This window comes from Otolemur garnettii, unplaced genomic scaffold (genome assembly GCF_000181295.1).
Source record: "Otolemur garnettii isolate 467f Iridium unplaced genomic scaffold, OtoGar3 scaffold00031, whole genome shotgun sequence".
NCBI lineage: Eukaryota > Metazoa > Chordata > Mammalia > Primates > Galagidae > Otolemur > Otolemur garnettii.
In genome coordinates, this window is record NW_003852426.1 from 255,554 (window position 1) to 261,113 (window position 5,560).

Sequence of the window (5,560 nt, forward strand, 5' to 3'; positions counted from 1 at the left end):
ACATCCAGCTGTCTACAGCTGTGATCACTCACACTGTTACACATGTTTGCATCCATCAATGTCCAAATGCCTAAATGTGCACAAATGAATACACAGATACACTCATATAATGCAAACATCACAGATACAGCTGAATAGTCTAATACACATTAAATATCACTGGGGTGGACATCCAGTATTATTTAGGAACAGATGGACATGCTCAAAGAAAACATGCAAAAAGACACTCTGTCATTAGTTTTATTATCAATAAGAACAACAATACAACAGCAGTAAGTCTTTATGGAGCACCAGGACTTTATTAGGCATCCCCTCCAGGCACTCATCTTCCCACCTCCCATATTTATCAAAGAGATGCTCAAAAATAACACCCTGATAAACAAACCTCCTAGGACAAACACATGTACATTCATCTTGTCACAACCCTTCCAGCTCAGTTCTCATAAAACACAGAGATACACAATCTAAAGATTACAGATATGACTGAAATCTGTTTTATAAATCATATATTTCTATGCTATGGTAGGAAAAATCCTAGCCTCCGCCAGATGTCTACACTCTAATTCCTTGGAACCTGTGAATATGTTACTTTACTTGGCAAAGGGGAATTAAACTTGCAGGTGAAATTAGGATTGCTCGTCAGTTGAATTTAAAGATGGGAGATTATTCCAGATTATCTACATGAGTCCAATGTAATCACAAGGGTGCTTAAAAGTGGAGGACCAAAGCAGAAGGAGAGAACCAGAGAGATGCCAGAAACAGCATGAGAAGTGTTTAACCTGACATTGTTGGCTTTGAATGTTGAGGAAGGGAGCCATGAGCTCAGGAAGTATGTGGCCTCTAGAAGCTGCAAAGGCAAAGGAATGGATTTTCTACTAGAGCATCCAGAAAGAACCAAACCCTGAGGTTGATTTTAACTCAGTAAGACCCATTTCAGGCTTCTGAATGACAAGATAATATGTGTGTATTGTTTCTTTTTTTTTTTTCTTTTTTTGACAGAGCCTCAAGTTATTCCTCTGGGTAGAGTGCTTTCGCATCACAGCTCACAGCAACCTCCAACTCCTGGGCTCAAGCGAGTCTCCTGCCTTAGCCTCCCAAGTAGCTGGGACCACAGGTGCCCACCACAACGCCTGGCTATTTTTTGGTTGCAGCTGTCATTGTTGTTTTGGCAGGCCCGGGCTGGATTTGAACCTGCCACCTTAGGTGTATGTGACTCATGCCTTAGCCACTTGAGCCACAGGCACCGAGCCATGTGTATTGTTTCAAGCCACTAAGTTTGTGATAATTTGTTATAGCACCAATAAGAAACATGATTGCCCTTTCTCCCTCAGGCTCTGGCTCTCTGATTCTGTCTGCACTGGTCTGTTTTTGCCGCTTCCAATTTGTCACGTTTTCTGAATTCATCTGCCTTGGCCTTCATCTCTTTTCCTTTGGATTACTTCACTTTCTTGGCTCCATTCCCACTGCCAAGGCTTGTCAGACAATGAGTTCTTTCTGGATCTCAAGAAATGTCTCTGAGTCTCTTTAGGAACCTTGTATTGTCACCAACTGAAGTGCCTTGCCATGGCCTTCAGTGTCCATGCTTAACAGCCTTGCTTGCACATTAGAATCATCTGGGAAACTTTTTTTTTTCTTTTGTAGAAACAGATTCTCACTTTACCACTGGCACTGGCATCACAGCTCACAGCAACCTCCAGCTGTTGGGCTTAGGCGATTCTCTTGCCTCAGCCTCCCGAGTAGCTGGAACTACAAGTTCCCGCCACAATGCCCGCCTATTTTTTGTTGCAGTTTGGCTGGGGCCAGGTTCGAACCCACCACCCTCAGTATATGGGGCGAGGTCCCTACCCACTGAGCCACAGGCACAAACCCATGAGGGAAACTTTTAAACTCCTGATGCCCAGGTGACATCTCAGACCAATTAAACAGTATTTATGAAGATGGGTCCCAGACATCAGTAGTATTCAAAGCTCTCCAGGAGGTTCCAGTGTTTACCAAAGGAAGACACGGTCTTGCATGATGAGATGTGCAGGTGGGTCTGTCCTGCCATTTTACTCCTGGTATTGTAGCTGCACTGCCTTATATTTTCTATTCCTTGACCATACCAAGATTTATGTAGCTATACAGCTTTTGTATTCCACGTTCCTTCTACTTGGGGCCCCTCTTCCTCTAGAGTTTCACATGGCTTCCTTTTCTCATTCAGGTCTCAACTCAAAGGGAACATATTCAGAAAGGACTTCTACCACTTGTATCTCAAGAAGTTTTCCTCAAAGGCATTCACTATCTCTTTACCCAGATTTACTGTATTCGTGGTATTTGTTGCTATCTACAATGATCTATTTGCTTGTTTATGGTCTGTTTCTATCCAACAGAAGGTAAGATCCCAACCTTCATTGGTGCTACAGCTTTCCCTGCACCTGAAATATCACCTGGCACACAGCCTCAACAAATCTATGCCCAGTTTGTTGTCTTGCTTTTCACAGATGGGCAAAGTGAAGTGGTCTTTTGATTAATTCTGCTTAGACTTTCTTTCTTCTCAGTCAGTAGTCACTCCTCAGTGGCAGATGCCAGACACTATATGAGACATGGCATTCAGTTCTCGCTGGAGGAGCTCATGACTAGCTGTCATTTTGCTTTTATACCTAGGTGATGGGGACTCCTGCTAACAAAGCTTTAGCTTAGCCTTCATGCCCTGGTTACCATGGGTTCATATCTAATGGTTCTAGGACTTTAGTAAGGGAAAAGGCATTTGGAGGTAGACTCTGCCAGGAAACATTTCACTCCTCAAGACCTTTTCCTTCTCTTCAGAATCCCTAACAGCTCTATACTTGATCTTTTAATCCCCTTTTGGGTTCACTCTATCTCTGGAGAGCCGGAAGGGTGGATGTGATTTTGTGTGTGTTGGCTTGGCTTGCTGTAGTTGACCGTGACTGCATCCTTCCTCTCTGTTAGCATCCACGTCTTCTTCTTGTTTAATGTAGGTGCCTCCCATGTAACTGTTCCCACCCCTTTCCTACTTCTTCCAGGATGCCTGCTTCTGATGTTGTGGAATATTATATCTCAATATCCATCCATGGCCTGGGGATATTAGAGGTGGGAGAGATCTTAGCCCATCCCTTCCTTTCTTTTCCTTCTCTTCTTTTTTTATTCTTCTCTCCTTTTGTTTATCCTCCAGTCTCTCTTCTCTGTATCAGTCATATCTCTGTACTTTTAAAAGCCCACAGGTCTTTAGGAGCCTCCAAGGGGGAAAGGTAGGTATGTAGAAGTGTTTGGGAGACCAATGACAGGACAATCATGGTGCCTGCCCTTTGGAACTGTGATAAGGCAGGTAATGTGTATCCATCATCATCCAAAATCTATCATTACTAAATTAGGGGGCATAAAAGGTAGATAAGGTATATCCATCATTAACCTAAATCTTTCATTACCAGATTGTAAAGGAGCACTGAGGGGGGAAGAGTAGGTGAGGATTCTGTTGACAGATTGGGGGATGAGTAGGAATGATTTCAGGAACAACCTGTAAATGAAGGGAAGTTTGTGTTAAGTGACAAAGAAATGGAAAAAGCCAAATGAAGAATGTAAAGCATCTTTAGGGAAAAAACTGTACTTGGGAAAAGAAGGCCCAGAAAGTAAGAAGGATAAATGAAGGAAACCACAATTATTTCTCAATTTCTGCTCACTATGCCCTTCCAAAATATTTTTTTTCAATATTAGCTTGCTTCTATATTGAATAATTTTAAAAAGACTCTGCAGTTTACAGTATATTTCAACATAACTGGAAACTCTGGCAAGGCAGTTTTTCTCTACCACTGCTCCAGGAACTCTTGTTAAAACATCCTCTGATAGGGAGAGCAGTTTTAGGAGGGGTGGACTTGAGGTAGAGACAGAAGAAGATTCAGCCAGATTAATCTAAAACCGTGATGCTAGAAGACGCAACCTGTACTGGAGGAATGTCATCCTCATAGCACATTCTCTCACTTAACCTTATTACAGCTGTGAGGCCAAGTCCAGCCATTTCACAGTGAGGTTACTGGGATTCTGGCAAGGGATTCGCCTATGCTCAAATAGCTGGTTAGAGGCAGAGCTAAGAATTAATCTAAATTTCCTGGCTCTAAATTCCATGTTCTTTCCCTTAAACATTAATTTCTTCTGAGACTGAGAAAAAAAATCTTCTCTCTCTTTAAATCTCTGTTTAGGGCCAACAGTTTCTCTGAGATGTTGCCCCTCCTTCAAGTTCATCCTGCACGCTCATTTGTTCTCATTCCTTTTAACAACCCCTAACCTATCAATGTTATTGATACTTCTTTATCCAGCCTGTAAATCCCCCCTCAAATACTCACTGTTCATTTTTCTCTTCTCAATAGTCCCAGGGCCTTCTTGTTTCCCAACCTCTTAGCAATATCCCTTTAAAAGCTGTGCATTTGTTCATCCATTCATTTAATCATCCAGTTACTATTTACTAAACACCTACTATATGTCAAACACTGTTCTAGGAGTTAGGGATGCAATGGAGAACAAGCCAGACATGGTCCCTGTCCTCTGGCAATTTAGATTCTATTAGGGGAGACCAACAATAAGCAAATAAATTAACAAGATAATTATAGATCTGATAAGTGCTTTGAAGACTACAAAGTGGGTAACATAAGAGGAATTAACTAGAGGAGGTATTTTCTACTGTTAATAGGGTGTTAGAAAACACTCCTCTGAGGAGGTGACATTTGAGAGGAGCCCTGACTGATGAGAGGAAGACAGTAGTGAAGAAGAGTTAGGGGAAGGCCTTCTGGGCATAGAAAGAGCTGGTGCAAAGCCCTCCCCAAGTGGGAAAGATCTTGAAGAAATGTGAAATGTGATAAGAATGGTTAAACATGATATTGGAGAGATATTATAAGCCAAGCTGTGCAGAACCCGAGAGACCAGGATAAGGGCTCTGTTTTCAGAGCAGCAAAATGCCACTGAAGACCTTTAAGTGGGGGATTTACATGGTCCAATTTTTGTATTTAGAAGTGCATTTTGTCTTATTAGTCTTTTGTCTCCATTTTCTTTTCTGTCCCCTTCACGTTATTATTTACACGCAAGATGATCATCCCATTTCCATGTCCACTCCCCCATTAGGGAGAATGGAACTTCCAAACAAATTATTTATTAACCTGTACAGTCCCACCTCTTATTAGAGAGTTCAAAGAACTCTCTAGATTTATAGAATATTAGAGTTGAAAAGAACACTAATAGTCTGTAGTTAATCCTTACAATATAGGTAAGAAAATTCATGCCCAGAGAGATGATCTAGCTGGTGTGTAAGTAAAGGAATCTTTCTGGCCCTCATTCCCCAAGAGTGCAGGAGCAGGTTCCTTCCTGTCTCTTTAGCACCTCTTTCACTTTAAAAGATATTAACTGAGCACCCAGGATATGTCTAGAGTCAAAGCCCAGCTTCACAAGAAAGAGAAGGAGTAAACAGGAAGTCCACACAGAGCGACACTGATATATGATGGCAAGCTTAACAGACGCTGTCCTCAGGCAGCCCAGAGTCTGCGCTAAACACTCACATACATAAACAGCTTGTGTG